We start from the raw sequence: 16,752 nt of genomic DNA, 5'->3' as shown, positions 1-16,752 counted from the left end.
ACCTCAGCATGGTCTCCTGTAACAGTACAGATAACAGTCATGAACATGCCTCTCTTCTGCTGCATGGCCACTTGACACATTATAGCCTTCAGTGGCAGCATAGACCACGGATGTCAACATGGCTTTAGAAGGCAGTGTGGGCCACTCACATCAATATAATCCTCTGGAGGTAGCAAGGCTCACAGACATCAACGTGGCTTCAGATGCCAGAACATATCACAGTTTGCTTGTGGTCAGTGTGGGAAGCCCCATGGCTCATCATAAATGACTTTGTGCTTACAGCTGGCTGGCAAAGACAGCAGGGAAGGGTATATAGATTCACTATTATCCATTGCCTTCTTTATTTCCAATTTCTTTTATTTTTATTATTATTATTTATTATTATCATTTATTACAATCTATTCAATTTGTATCACAGCTGTGGCCCCCTCCATCCTCTTCTTCCCCTCTGTCCCTTCCCTAGTCCACTGATAGGGGTGGTCCTCCTCCCCTCTGTCTGCCCTAGTCTATCAGGTCTCACAGGACTGGTTGCATCATCTTCCTCTGTGGCCTGGCAAGGCTGTACCACCCCCCCAGGGGGAGGGGATCAGAGAGCTAGCCACCGAGTTCATGCCAGAGAAAGCCCCTGCTTTCTTTACTAGGAAACTACTTGGAGACTGAATCTTTGGGCCACATCTAAGCCAGGGTTTTAGGTCCTCTCCATGCATTGTCCTTTCTTGAGTCCACATTTTAAAAGCATCTTTCTTTTGGCATACTTTTCAAAAAATTTTCTTTATTAGTTACAGTTTATTCACTTTGTATCCCAGCTGTCGCCCCCTCCCCCATATCCTCCCAATCCCATCCTCCCTCCCTCTTCTTCTCCTATACACCTCTTCCAGTCCAATGATAGGGGATGTCCTCCTCCCCTTCAATCTGACTATAGTCTATCAGGTCTCATCAGGACTGGCTTCTTTGTCTTCCTCTGTGGACTGGTAAGGTTGCTCCTCCCTCATGTGGAGGTGATTAAAGAGCTAGCCACTGAGTTCACGTCAGAGATGGTCCCTGGTCCTATTATTGGGGAACCCTCTTGGATACTGAGTTGCTTTGAGCTACTTCTGTGTAGGGGTTCATACTTTTAAAAACGATTTTATTTTGGTTTCATATGTCTCTTTCTCCACCCCAATCCCTTCGAAAACCAGGTAGGAGAGAAAGGTTAGGGGAAGAGGGGAAAGAGTTCTATTTAGCTGCTTCCTGCTGTTTAGAAACATAGTTCTTTGGGACAAGTCCAATTTTCATTTCAGAATTTCTTTAACTTCTCATCAAACTGCATCAACAGCAACCACGAACAAGGTGGGGGATGGGGCCAAGATGAAAAACTCAAGGGACAACACATGCTGGAGAGGTTGTGCAGAAAGGGGAACCCTTCTCCACTGCTGGTGGGAATGTAAATTTGTACAACCACTCTGGAAATCAATCTGGCGCTTTCTCAGACAACTAGGAATAGCGCTTCCTCAAGATCCAGCCATACCACTCCTAGGCATATACCCAAAACAGGCTCAAGTACACAAAAAGGACATTTGCTCAACCATGTTTGTAGCAGCTTTATTTGTAATAGCCAGAAGCTGGAAACAACCCAGATGCCCCTCAACTGAAGAATGGATGCAGAAACTGTGGTATATCTATACAATGGAGTATTACTCAGCAATGAAAAATAAGGAAATCATGAAATTTGCAGGTAAATGGGGGGACCTGAAAAGGATCATCCTGAGTGACTTGTCCCAGAAGCAAAAAGACACGCATGGTATATACTCACTCATATAATCATACAACATAGAATAAACTCACTAAAATCTGTACATCTAAACAAACTAAGCAAAAGAGAGGACCCTAACTAAAAGGTTCAATCCCCATCCTGAAAGGCAAAGAGGATGGACATCAGAAGAAAAAGAAAATAGGAAACAACCTCGGAACCTGCTACAGAGGGCCTCTGAAAGCCAGAAGAAAACAGGAAACAACCTTGGAACCTGCCACAGAGGGCCTCTGAAAGTCTCTGTAGTATAGACTGTCAAAGCAGATGCTGAGCCTGATGGACAAGTGATGGGCAGAGTGAATGGAATTTTATGTAAGAAGTGGGAAATAGTAAGAGCTGGAGGGGACGCTCTACAAGGAGAGCAAAAGAACAAGATACTTTGAACACAGGGAACTTCCCAGACTCATACTCCAACCAAGGACTATTTGTGGAGATAACCTAGAACCCCTGCAGAGATGTAGCCCATGGCAGTTCAGTGTCCAAGTGGGTTCCATAGTAATGGGAAGAGGGACTGCCTCTGCCATAATCTGATTGGCCTGCTCATTGATCACCTCCCCCTGAGGGGAGAGCAGCCTTACCAGGCCACAGTAGAGGACAATGAAGCCACTTTTGATGAGAACTGATAGACTAAGATCAGAAAGGAGAGGAGAACCTCCCCTATCAGTGGACTTGGGGAGTGGCATGCATGCAGAAAGGGGAGGGAGGGTGGGATCAGGAGGGGAAGAGGGAGGGGCTTATGGGGGGATACAAAATGAATAAAGTGTAATTAATAAAATAAAATAAATGCAAAAAAGAAGACATTTACAAAACAGTGAATAAAGACATTTTTCCTTCTTGTTCTTCTGGCATTACATATTTCTCTGGGAGTTTGCTGTAATTCTAGAAGGGTGCAAGGAGATATCAGCCATGTTGAATTTCTTGCTACTCTAGTTGCACGGAGACTAAAGTTCAAATTTAATTTTGTTGATTGAGAGGAAAAAATGATTAATTTTGAAACACCTGACGTATGGTTTAAAATTTATACTGAGTTAAAAAGAAAAAAGATTCAATTCCCTTATTGATCATCTTATTATTGAATATCTACCATACATTTGATACTTTATAAAATGTACCTGGTTTAGATCAAGAAGTTATAGATGTAACCAGATGAGAGGATTGACTGTGGATTCAAGTTTGGGTATTTGTAAAGCTTGGGAGTTTTCTCGCATGACCTCTTGAAGACTTCTGGTCTTGGAGCTGATAAGGCAGCTAGAGGAAATTTTCACTGGGGAGAATGACCAGATTGTAGCAACTACTGATGTTAAAGATTTATTACTGAATTAGATGATTATTGTCCTTCCCTGCTGTGTTCCAGTCCTTTCTTCTATCTCTAAGTAATGCACTGTTGAGTTTCTTAATACCTGCTGTGGAAGAAGACAAAGAAAAAAGACACTAGAATAGAATGTAGTATCCCTTCAGGATATTTGAAGAGTTGGGGTTCTGACCTCCAAATTCGTGGGTAAACAGATTATAGAAAGCAATAACCTGCAACTCCATCGCTGATTGAATGACATGGCTGAGGGGAAGGTTTATAATTAGATTCACTAAATCACGTCTAGGTTTGTACAGCTGTAGGCCACGTTAGCAAATGGTTTCCTAGATTTGGCTGCAATTTACTATTATGAATGTGTATAGTATAAGAGTGTTTCCAGCTCCAGCCTAGCATTACCAGCTGAGCTAGTGACAGTTTGCCAAGAGCACTGGGGTGCCATTTTGGCAGTTTATTACTTTTTTTTTAAATGAGTGTTCTTTTAGAAATAAATAATTACCAAGTCTATTTACTTCATCATACAATGTAACAGCTCTTTATTTTCTTTAATGGTTGAGATAGTTATGTGTCAAGCCAAATAATGAGTGTAGATTTCTTGTGTCCCTACATCCTCACTTCCAATCAATTTCTGTTACTGAATACATGTTTAATTTTTCAAGTGTTAATGAGTATGAGTACTTTAAAAAAAAGGCTAAAATTGGAGTCTTTTAAAAAGATGATTATTTCAGGGTAAATATTTGCTTATGAAGAAGCAGATATCTCTGCTTGAACACAAACTGTAATTTGAGTACTTGGTATTACAGTCATTTCCTCAGGCAAATTAATGATTTTTATTTTGAAATCTTAAATACAACCAGCATGTTTAAATTTAGAACATTAATATTTTAAGGAAAAAAGGTTTGTTTCACATCGTTTTACTAAAAATGGAATTCTGGGTCATAAAATTTAAATCACCTATAGTCCAAGGTAGACAGTTGTGAGACAAGAACCCAAGTTTCCTACTTGATTTTACAATCAATGCTTGGACATAAGCCATATCTTAGGGTTTCTATTGATGCAACAAAACACTGTGACCAAAATGCAAATTGAGATGAAAAGGGCTTATTTGGCTTCCACTCCCATATGACTTTGTTCATCATTCAGATCAGAACAGGAACTCTAAACAGGCCAGGAACTTGGATGCAGGAGCTAATGTAGAGGCCATGAAGGACGCTGCTTACTAGAATGCTCTCCATGGCTTGCTCAGCCTGCTTTCTTACAGAACACTTACAGGACCACCAGTCCAGGGATGACACCATCCAAAGTGGTCTGGACCCTTCACCATCATTCACTAATTAAGAAAATGTTGTACCGTTGGATCTTATTAAGGCACTTTTTCTAATGAAGTTCCCTTCTTACAGATAACTCTTACTTATGTTAAGTTGATGTTAAAACTAGCTAGCACAACCCACTTTTAACATAAATATCTTCACAGTCATGCTACTGAAGATGACATACTAGAATAAGGAATGCTCTCAGCTTTTTTTGAAGGTTAAAAGGAAAGTTTTCTTTTCTTTTTTTACTTGTAATTTTTTTCTTTATTAATTACACTTTATTCACTTGGTATCCTCCCCCCATGGTTCTCTCCCTCCTCCTGTCCCAATTTCTCCCTTCTTCTACCCTCTGCATGCATGCCCCTCCTCAAGTCCACTGATAGGGGAGGACTTCTTTTCCTTCCTTCTGATCCTAGTCAATTAGGTCTCATCAGGAGTGGTGCATTGTCTTCTTCTGTGGCCTGGTAATGCTGCTTCCCCCTCAGGGGGAGGTAATTAAAGAGAAGGCCAATCAGTTCATGTCAGAGACAGTCCCTGTTCCTATTACAATGGAACCCACTTGGATACTGAACTGCCATGGGCTACATCTGTGCAGGGGTCTTAGGTTATCGCCATGCATAGTCCTTGGTTGGAATAGCAGTCTCAGGAAAGACCCCTGTGCTCAGATTTTTTGGTTCTGTTGCTCTCCTTGTGGAGTTCCTGTCCTCTCCAGATCTTACTGTTTCCCACTTCTTTCCTAAGATTCCCTGCACTCTGCCCAAGATTGTCCATAAGTCTCAGCATCTACATTGATAGTCTGCAGGGCAGAGCTTTTCAGAGGTTCTTTGTGTCAGGCTCCTGACTTGTTCCTTCTTTTTTCCTTCTTCTGATGTCCAGCTTCTTTGCCTTTCTGGATAGGAATTGAGCATTTTAGCAAGAGTCCTCCCTCTTGATTAGTTTCTTTAAGTGTACAGATTTTAGTAGGTTTAAAAGATCATCCTGAGTGAGCTATACCAGAAGCAGAAAGATGCACACGGTAGTTATATACTCACTCATATAGACATATAAGTTTTGTTTTCTTTTTCTTTGAAATTTTATTTTAGGAAGGAGGTACTGGCAGAAGAAGATGGCGGCGGCTAGCGTGCACCTTAGCTGAAGGGCAAAGGACCTGCAATGTCGAAATTGGTGAGAGAAGGGGCTGGTCAACCCTGAACAGAGTTATCTAGACTTCCAGGAAGAAAGAGACTAACTATGAATTGAGTCCATCTAGAATCAGGTCAGGGCAGACTCCTCTGGGAGGAGACAACCCGGGAGGTGATCCCTAGGCACTTCCTGTATCCAGCTCCCTACTCCCTCTTTGTAGGAGGCAGGAGGCAGCCAGCAGAACCCACCACAGACCACACTGTCTGTACCCCAACCCCAGAGAGAGCTGCAGCTCCCACCAAAAAAAAAAAAAAAAAAAAAAAAAAAAAAAAAAAAAAAAAAAAAAAACAAAACAAAACAAAACAAAACAAAAACAAAAACCCAAGATCTGGGGCTGAGAAAAACCAATCCCTTTGGGTACTCTCTCGAGAATGCCACCATAATCTGGGCTCGGCGGCGCAGAAGGACAGAGAGGCGCACAGTGGCTTCACAGTGCCTGGATCCCAGTGCTGCCGGATGCTCCTAGCAAACAAATTTCAGCTCAGGATCTGAGACTGTGGTCATTCAACACGTAGTGACACTCTCCCGATTCCAGTGCAATAAGTCCTAGCACCAGCAGCCCCCGGCTCCTGGCAGAAAAACCACCGGCTCTGGATAGGGGACTGAGAATTCCCAACCCCTCCTGGCACTCCCCTGAGAACACCACCATAAGCTTGCCGGAGCAAGGGGAAGGTCAGAGAGGTGGCCTGCCACAGGCCACAGTACCTCCTCTCCAGTGCACCTAGCTGCCCCTGGCAGAGAAACCCAAATTCTGGTTCTGAGGACACTCAACCCTACCTGGTTCTCTCCTGGAACTGCCGACATATGTGCAAGCACTGGGTGGCTTCTGGCAGAGAGATCTGGGCCAGGGATCTGGGATTGAGGACACTCAACCCAACTCTTTCTGGTGCTACCCCGGAACCAGCCACCATAAGCCTTCCCTGGCAGAGGGAAAGGACAGAGAGGCAGCACACAGGAAAGGTGGACACCGAGTCCTGCGGCCACAGTGTCACAGAGCTGACTGTTAGCCTACCCACGCATTTTCTGCAGCAGGATCAACTCGGAGAGTAGAGAGCAAGGGGAATCCCTGTGCATTCCAACTGGTCCTGCAAGGAAGTAAGTGTGCCTTCGAGGGAGTTTTTGCCCCAGACTCAGGGCCTCTCTAAGCAAGCAACCAGACAAGAGATCCCTGCCACCCACACCCCTAGTGTGGGCACCATAGGGATTCTTGGGATAGGGACCCCAACACTGAAGCCTCTGCCTTGCGGGACTACCAATGAAATCCAGGCAAACAATCCCTGGATCCCAAACAGAGCTGCATACTAATGGCTTCAAGGCCACTGTAATAGAAAATCCGACACAACAAAAATCAGGACATTATGGCTTCATCAGCAACCCCACAAATCAGTGGACACTTCAATTCACTAGATACACAAGAAAACAACATTAAAACTATGTTTTTCCAGTTATTAGAGGCCCATAAAGACAAAATGAATGAAGCCCTCAAAGAAATAGCCACAGAAATCGAGATGAACAAAGAGGAAATAAATAAAGCTCTCAGAGAAATGACCAAGAAAATTGAGGCAAACAAAGAGGAGATGAACAAAGCTCTCAAAGAAACATCTACGCAAATGAAGGCAAATAAAGAAGAAATGAACAAAGCTCTCAAAGAAATACAGGCAAATACAGCCAAAGAAGTAGAGGCAAAATTAGCAATATATAGAGAGGAAACAAACAAAATAAATAGAAGCTGTCATTGAAAAGCAAGATTCCACTTTCAATCAGATGAAGGAAATGGTGCAAGACATGAAAACAGAATTTGAATCAATAAAGAAAACACAAATAGAGAAAACTCTTGAGCTGGAGAACATAGAGAAAAGATTAGGAACTAAAAGGTAAGCATCACTAACAGAATACAAGAGATGGAAGAGAGAATCTCTGGTGCCAAAGATACACTTGCAGAAATTGACATGTCTCTAAAAGAAAAAAATAAAATCAGAAAAGTTCAAAACACAAAACATCCAAGAAATCAAAGACACCATGAAAAGACAAAATCTAAGAATAATAGGAGTAGATTAAAAAGAAAACATCAGGCTCAGGTCCAGAAAATATTTTCAAGAAAATTTTCCCACCTTAAAGAAAGAGATGTCCATAAACATACAAGAGGCCTACAGAACACCAATTAGACTAGACCAGAAAAGAAATTCTTAACGTCACATCATAGTCAAAGTTCTGAATCTGCAGAACAAAGGAAAAATTTTAAAAGCAGCAAAGGAAAAAGGCCAAGTAACATATGAAGGTAGACCCATCAGAATCACACCAGATTTCTCAACAGAAACTATTAAAGCCAGAAGGGCTTGGACAGATGTCACACAGACCTTAAGGGACCACAGATACCAACCCAGACTACTATACCCAGCAAAACTTTCAATCAATAAAGACAGAGATATCAAAATATTCCATGACAAAACCAAATTTAAACAATACCTACACAATACCGCAGAAGTTACTACAGAAGTTACTAGAAGGGAAACTCCAACCCAAAGAAAACAACTACATCTAAGGAAACAGGAAATAGATAACTACACAACAAAAACCCTAAAAGAATATAGGCAATGAAACTCATCAACACCACCAACCCCACATCAAAAGAAAGTAACAATTGTTGGTCACTCGTATCTATCAGCATCAATGGACTCAACTACCCAATAAAAAGACACAGGCTAACAGAATGGTTGTGGAAACAAGATCCAACATTCTGTTGCATCCAAGAAACCCACTTATGTAACAAAGATAAACACTACTTCAGAGTAAAGGGCTGGAAAAATGTTTTTCAAGCAAATGGTTCCAGAAAACAAACTGGAGTAGCTATCCTAATATCTAATAAAATAGACTTTTAACCAAAATTAATCAAAAAAGATAAGGAGGGCCACTATATTCTCATCAAAGGAAAAATCCACCAAGAGGACATCATAATTTTGAACATCTATGCCCCAAATACAAGATCATCTACATTAGTAAATAAAACATTATTAAAGCTTAAATTACACCTTGATCCTAATACCTTAATAGTGGGAGACTTCAACACCCCACTCTCACCAAGGGACATATCAACTGGACAGAAACCAAATAGGGAAATAAAGCCACTTACAGAGTCCTTAAATCAAATACATGTCTACAGATCTTTTCACCCAAACTTTTCTGGTCTTTTCTTTTCAGCACTGCATGGAACCTTCTCCAAAATAGACCATTTAGTTGGTCACAAAACAAGCCTCAGCAGATACAAAAAGATTGAAATAATACCTTGTATTCTATGACCACCATAGACTAAAGCTGGACCTCAACAACAATGGAAATAAAAAAAGCCGACACACACATGGAAACTGAACAACTTGCTACTCAATGACAGCTGGGTTAAGGAAGAAATAAAGAAAGAAATTAAAGACTTCATAGAATTCAATGAAAATGAAGGCACAACATACCCAAATTTATGGGACACATTGAAAGCAGGCTCAGAGGGAAATTCATAGCATTAAGTGCCTTCAAGAAGAAATTTGTAACATCACATACAAGCAACTTAATGGCCCAACTAAAAACCCTAGAAAAAAAGAAGCAAATACACCCAAGAGGAGCAGACAGCTGGAAATAATCAAATTCAGGGCTGAAATCAATCAATTAGAAACAAATAAAATTATCCAAAGAATCAATGAAACAAAAAGCTGGTTCTTTGAGAAAAATCAACAAGACAGACAAACCCTTAGCCAAACTAACTAAAAAGCAGAGAGAATCTATCCAAATCAGAAAAATCAGAAATGAAAAGGGTAACATAACTACAGACACGGAGGAAATCCAAACAATCATTGGGCCATACTACAAAAGCCTATATACCACAAAATTTGAAAATCTAAATGAAATGAACATTTTTCTTGATAGATTCCATCTTCCAACATTAAGTTAAGATCAGGTAGAAAGACTGAATAGCCGTATATCCCCCAAGGAAATTGAAGCAGTCATTAACAGTCTCCCCTCCAAAAAAGCCCTGGGCCAGATTGTTTCAATGCAGAATTCTACCAGACCTTCAAAGCAGTGCTAACACTAATACTCCTCAAACTATTCCACAAAATAGAAACAGGAGGAACATTACCAAACTCCATCTACTAAGCCATAGTCCCCTTGAAACCTAAACCACACAAAGACCCAACAAAAATGAGAACTTCAGACCTATCTCTCTTATGAATATTGATTCAAAAATACTCAATAAAATACATACAAACTGAATCCAAGAAGCCATCAAAGATATCATCCACCATGACCAAGTAGGCTTCATCCCAGGCATGCAAGAGTGGTTCAATATACGGAAAGCCATCAGTGTAATCCACCATATAAAACTGAAGGAGAAAAACCACATGATCATCTCCTTAGATGCTGAAAAAACATTTGACAAAATCCAATACCCATTCATGTTTAAAGTCTTGGAGAGATCAGGGATTCAAGGAACGTACCTAAACATAGTAAAGGTGATATACAGCAAGCCTATAGCCAACATCAAACTCAATGAAGAGAAACTCAAACCAATCCCACTAAAATCAGGGACAAGACAAGGCTGCCCACTCTCTCCATATCTCTTCAACATAGTACTTGAAGTCCTAGCTAGAGCAATAAGACAACTAAAGGAGATCAAGGGAATACAAATTGGAACAGAAGAGGTCAAAGTTTCACTATTCGCAGATGATGTGATAGTATACATGAGCGACCCCAAAAATTCAACCAGATGACTCCTTCAGCTGATAAAAACCATCAGCAACGTGGCTGGATACAAAATTAACTCAAAAAAAAATCAGAAGCCCTCCTGTATACCAAAGACAAAAGGGCTGAGAAAGATATTAAGGAAACAACTCCCTTCACAAGAGCCACTAATAACAACATAAAGTACCTTGGAGTGACTCTAACTAAGCAAGTGAAAGACATGTTTGAGGAAAACTTCAAAGACAGCATCTTCAACAAATGGTGCTGGTCCATTTTACATGCAGAAAAATGCAAATAGATCCATATTCATCACCCTGCACAAAACTAAAGTCCAAATGGATCAAAGATATCAACATAAAACCAGACACACTAAATCGGTTAGAAGAAAAATTGGGTAAGACATTGGAACTCATTGGCACAGGAGACAACTTCCTGAACAGAACACCAACAGCACAGGCTATAATAGCAACAATCGATAAATGGGACCTCATGAAACAGAAAAGCTTCTGTAAAGCAAAGGACACCATCATTAAAACAAAACGACAGCCTACAGACTGGGGAAGGATCTTTACCAACCCTATATCTGACAGATCACTGAAATCCAGAATATATAAAGAACTAAAGAATTAAAAAGCAGCAAATCAAGCAATTCAATTAAAAAAATGGGGTACTAAGCTAAACAGAGAATTTTCAGTAGAGGACTACAGAATGGCAGAGAAACACTTTAAGAAATGGTCAATTTCCTTAGCCATCAGAGAGATACAAATCAAAACGACCCTGAGATTTCACCTGACACCCATCAAAATGGCTAAGATGAAAAATTCAAGTGACAACACATGCTGGAGAGGTTGTGGAGAAAGGGGAACCCTCCTCCATTGCTGGTGGGAATGCAAACTTGTACAACCACTTTGGAAAGCAATCTGGTGCTTTCTCCGACAATTAGGAATAGCGCTTCCTCAAGATCCAGCTATACCACTCCTAGGCATATATCCAAATGAGGCTCAAGTACACAACAAGGACAGTTGCTCATCCATGCTTGTAGCAGCTTTATTCGTAATAGCCAGAACCTGGAAACAACCCAGATGTCCATCAAGGGAGGAATGGATACAGAAACTGTGGTAGTTTTACAGAATGGAAAAATACTCAGCAGTTAAAAACAAGGGAATCATGAAATTTGCAGGTAAATGGTGGGACCTAGAAACTATCATCCTGAGTAAGGTATCCCAAAAGCAGAAAGACATACACATGGTATATACTCACATATATACCTATAAGATATGATAAATATACTGAAATCTATCCACCTAAAGAAGATAAACAAGAAAGAGAACCCAGGGTACGATGATCAATCTTCACTTAGAAAGAAAATGGGATGGTCATTGGCTGTAGGAGCAAATAAGTAACAGGACAGGAGCCTACCACAGAGGGCCTCTGAAAGACTCTACCTAGCAGTGTATCAAAGCAGATATTAAGACTCATAACCAAACCTCCGGCAGAATGCAGGGAATCAAAAAAAAAGGGGCGGCAGTTAATATTACCTGGAGAGGACAGTAGTTCCACAAGGAACAAATATATCTGGGCATAGGGGTCTTTTATGAGACTGTTTCTCCAAACAAGGACCATGTATAGATGCAACCTAGAGCCCCTGCTCAGATGTAGTCCTTGGTAGCTCAGTATCCAAGTGAGTACCCTAATAAGTAGAACAGGGACTGTTTCTGATATGAACTCGATGGCGGGCTCTTTGACCTCTTCCACCCCCCAAGGGAGGAGCAGCCTTGCTAGGCCATAAAGGATGACTTTACAGCCAATACTGAAGACACCTGATAAACCAGTGTCAGATATAAGGGGAGGAGGTTCTCCCTGAACAGTGGACTTAGAAAGGGGCAGGGAGGAGATAAGGATGGGAGCGTGGGATTGGGAGGGAAAGAAGGAGTGGGATACAGCAGGGATACAAAGTTAACAAACTGTAACTAATATTAAAAAATAAAAATATTAAAAAAGAAATTTTATTTTATTTTTATTAATTACAGTTTTTTCACTTTGTGACCCAGCTGTAGCCCCTCCCAATCTCCTCAAATCTAACCCTCCATCCCTCTTCTTCTCCTATGCCTCTCTCCCAGTCCAATGATAGGGGAGGTCCTCCTCCCCTTTCATCTGACCCTAGTCTCTCATATCTCATAAGGACTGCCTTCTTTGTCTTCCTCTGTGGACTGCTAAGGCTGTTCCTCCCTCATGTGTAGGTGATTCAAGAGCTAGCCACTGAGTTCATGTCAGAGATGATTCCTGTTCCTATTATTGAGGAACCCTTTTGGACACTGAGCTGCCATAAGTTACTTCTGTGCAAGGGTTCTAAGTTATCTCCATATTTGGTCCTTGTTTGGAGTATCAGTCTCAGAAAAGACTCCTGTGCCCAGGTTTTTTGGTTCTGTTGCTCTCATTGTGGGGCTCCTCTTCCCTCCAGGTCTTTCTGTCTCCCCCTTCTTTCATCAGATTCCCTGCACTCTGCAAAAAGTTTGGCTATGAATCTCATCATATGTTTTGATACTCTGCTGGGTAGAGTCTTTCAGAGTCTCTCTGTGATAGGCCCCTGTTCTGTTCCCTGTTTTCTCCATCTTCTGATATCTGTCCCTTTTGTCTTTTAGAGTGAGGATTGAACATCTTACTAGGGTCCTCCTTCTCGATTAGATTCTTTAGGTGTACATATTTTAGTATGATTATCCTATGTTATATGTTTAATATCCACTTATAAGTGAGCATATACCATGTGTGTCTTTCGGCTTCTGGGATATCTCACTCAGGATGATCATTTCTAGATCCCAACATTTGCCTGACAATTTCTTGATTTCTTTGTTTTTAATTGCTGAGTAGAATTCTATTGCATAAATGTACCACAATTTCTGTATCCATTCCTCTGTTGAGGGACATCTGGGTTGTTTCCAGATTCTAGCTATTACAGATAAAGATCCTATGAACATGGTTGAGCAAATCCTCATTGTATACTTGAGCATATTTTGGATATATGCCTAGGAGTGGTATAGCTGGATCTTGAGGAAGAACTATTCTTAATTGTCCAAGAAAGCACCAGGTTGATTTCCAAAATGGTTGTACAATTTTATATTCACACCAGGAAAGGAGTATGATTCCTCTGTGACAGGAATTTTTTGGATTTAACGTTTTCTTTGAAGAATACATCAATTTCTTCCATTTTATCTTTCACACCTGAGATTCTTTCTTCCATCTCTTATAGTCTATTGGTTACGCTTACCTTTGTAGTTCCTGATTTCTGCCCTAAGTTCATCTTCTCCATGATTTCTTTCTTTTGTGTTTCTTTAATTTTTCCAATTCTATCTTTGGATCTTAAGACTTTTTGTTGATTTCCTTCTCCTGTCTGACTGTATTTTCCTGTTTTTCCTTCAATTCCTTCAGCTGATTGAACATTCTTCTGTTTCTTTTATTTCTTTCAGTGATTTAATTATTTCCTCTCTAAAGGCCACAAACTCTTTGGCTACATCTTTCTGTATTTCTTTACAGATGGCCATAATCTCTTTGACTTTAAATCTGCAACAGATAGATTTTGGCATACAAAAGCCAAAAAATTTCTGCTAAAGTAAAATGGAGAAATCCTTTAACAAATCAATGGCATAGACCTGACCCTGTATTTGTATGGGGACGAGGAGCTTTCTGTATTTCTTTCACAGGAAAAGGATGCAGCTTGATTGCTACTGGAACGTCTGGTGCAAGAAGTGGATGAGGAGTTTTCTCCTGACAATAATAATGATGTCAAAGAAGACCCCTCCAGTCAAGATGACTGCTTATGTGCTGCCCTTAAGGAAGAGTGCTGCTTTTACACAGATTATACTGGGATTGTAAGGGACAGCATGGCCAAAGTTAGGGAAGGTTTAGAAGATAGAAAGAGACAGAGAGAACAAGAGGAAAGTTGGTTTCATAATTGGTTTTCAACCTCTCCGTGGCTCACCACCCTCCTTCCTTCAATCTTGGGACCCTTGGTGGGTTTCCTTCTCCTCGTATCTTTCGGCCCATGGGCCATTAAAAGTCTTACTGGCTTTGTAAAACAGCAAATTGACTCCCTGGCATCTAAACCCATACAAGTTCATTATCACAGACTTGATTTGGCTGACAGAGGCTTAGCTGAGCTGGAGGAAGACTGCTGACAGTCCATCACATGGGTCTTGACTGCTTATGTTTGGCTCTCATGAGAACAGCATGAAACTCAGATAAATGCTTTCCTGGGTACCTGTAATGGGGTGCAAGATGACATTGCAAGGGAAGGGCCCAATTGCCTGCTTCTGAGTCCCCTGAGAAGCAAACATAGAGGTTGCATAGAGGTTGGTGTCTGATTACCCCTAACCACAATCTGCTGGGTATGCCCTCAGGTTTTGATGGGGTCTTCCTCTTCTCCCAAAAAAGGCACCCAAAAAGGCTACAAAAGCCTTGGGAGGATCAGTTCACTACTTCCCCCCTCTGGTTAATGCCCACCAGCTGCAAAAGACCTCATGTCCAGAAAACTACCTGCTAGCCTCTTAAATTGTTTTAGAAGGGAGGAGATGCCGGGAGCCAAAGCTATCTACTGAAGCCAAAGTCAAAGCTATCTAATGGAGCCAAAGCTATCTACTGAAGCCTAAGTCATTTAGTGAGTCAAAGCTATCTAGTGGAGACAAAAGGTGTTTACTAGGCCAAAGCTAAATAGTGAGCAAAGGTCATTTAGTGGAGACCTAAAGCTATTTAGTGAAAGTTATCTAGGACCCTAACTCATGGGTGATTGACTGTGAGGACATCCGTTTGTTAGAGCATCCGTGAGAAAACATCCCTATGGTATTTTACAGGTACCCTATTTAACACATGAAGGCACTCTGCCAGTCTCCTGCAGTAGCTAATTACCTTCCCCCTTTTCCTGCCTTCTCCCTATATAAGTTGGGTAAAAATTTCTAATAAATGAAGCCTTGATCAGACAAACAGACTTGGCTTCCTTCCTTGCGCTTCTTGTCCCCTCCCATTTTCCTTCCACTCTCCTTTCTTAGGAACCCACGTTGAAGTCCCACGGGTCAGGGCATTTGTTTCCTCTATTATCCTCTTTGTAGGCATAGCTGTAAGGCCATCTTCTTGAATTTCAGTTATGCTGGGGTATTCAGGGCTGCCTGCCCCTGGTTAACTGGTTTCTGGAGATGCCCTCTGCTTTTTGACGGTTGAGCTTTTAGGTTGGCCTCTACCTCTTGGGCTATTTTCTGTGTTGGCTGTTAGTTTCTGGTGCTTCCTAGATTCCTGAGATTGGGAGAATCCCCTTGGCAGAAAGATGATTTTTCCTGAAGGAAGCTTCTTCAGCTTTTTTGCTTTGTGGCTGGTGTTCTTAGGAATTGCCACAGCTCACTTCAGGCATATAGACCTGAGGCATATAGTAACTATGGTCTTTGTTACTCAGGGGGGCTCCCCTCTCACCTGTAGAAGTCCTGGAGACAGCTGGCCTGCTGCTGGGTTTCTTTCTCTGAATTTTTTGAGCTTCTGTTGTTGTTCTTAGATTGTTTCCGGGCATAGCCCTTTTAAAGACCCTGGGAGCCCTGTGGTTTGGTCAAGTTTAGTTATGAATAACTGGTTGCACCTTGAAGCAGTATCTGGGGGTTGATCTCAGGGATCCCAGGCTTCTGTTTTTTTTTTTTTTTTAAAGGATTTATTTATTTATTACGTATACAGTGCCTGCAATCCAGAAAAGGGCATCGGATCTCATTATAGATGGTTGTGAGCCACCATATGGTTGCTGGGATTGAACTCAGGACCTCAGAAAGCTCAGACAGTGCTTCTAACCTCTAAGCCATCTCTCCAGCCCCAATCCCAGGCTTCTGTAGGTCTGAGATTGGAGCTCTGTGCACCACTACCCAAATGGTAATCAACGGCAGCTGAGCACAGCTCTCATTTGTGCAGCAGGAAGCTAGAGCCTGGAACCTGAGGGAACCCAGAAATTTTTCCAAAGGTGGGTGTTCTGAGGTTGGACCAGATGTTTACCCCCACCATGGGGTTTTCTCCCAACAGGGAGACCCTGTCTGTGGTGTTTTGGGTCCACAATTCCATCTGGAGTTGAGCATAGAGCACACAGGTGATTGGTGGCTCCAAGCTGATGACTGGGCACCTGCAGGAACCCAGGAACTTTCCCAAGAGCTTTTCTCTCTGTGTGTGTGTGTGTGTGTGTGTGTGTGTGTGTGTGTGTGTGTCCGGTGAGGGAGGGTCCCTTGAAAGCTCTAAGCTTGGACCTGTTGATTCCCTAGCTGTAGGGTTTTCTCCAGACATGAAACTCAGTCTCTGGTGTCTGGGGCCCACAGCTCTGTCTGAGATGGTGAGTTGGGTATGCAGCATGTCTCTGGGCTGGTGGCTGAAGGCTTTCCCATCCCGGGGACTTTTTCCAGGGATTGACTGGGTGACCTGAG

The sequence above is a fragment of the Psammomys obesus genome, unplaced genomic scaffold (assembly GCF_907164565.1).
Source record: "Psammomys obesus unplaced genomic scaffold, mPsaObe1.curated_primary_1811, whole genome shotgun sequence".
NCBI classification, from domain to species: domain Eukaryota; kingdom Metazoa; phylum Chordata; class Mammalia; order Rodentia; family Muridae; genus Psammomys; species Psammomys obesus.
The sequence above is the reverse complement of the archived record's forward strand: the minus strand, read 5'-3'. Positions refer to the sequence as shown.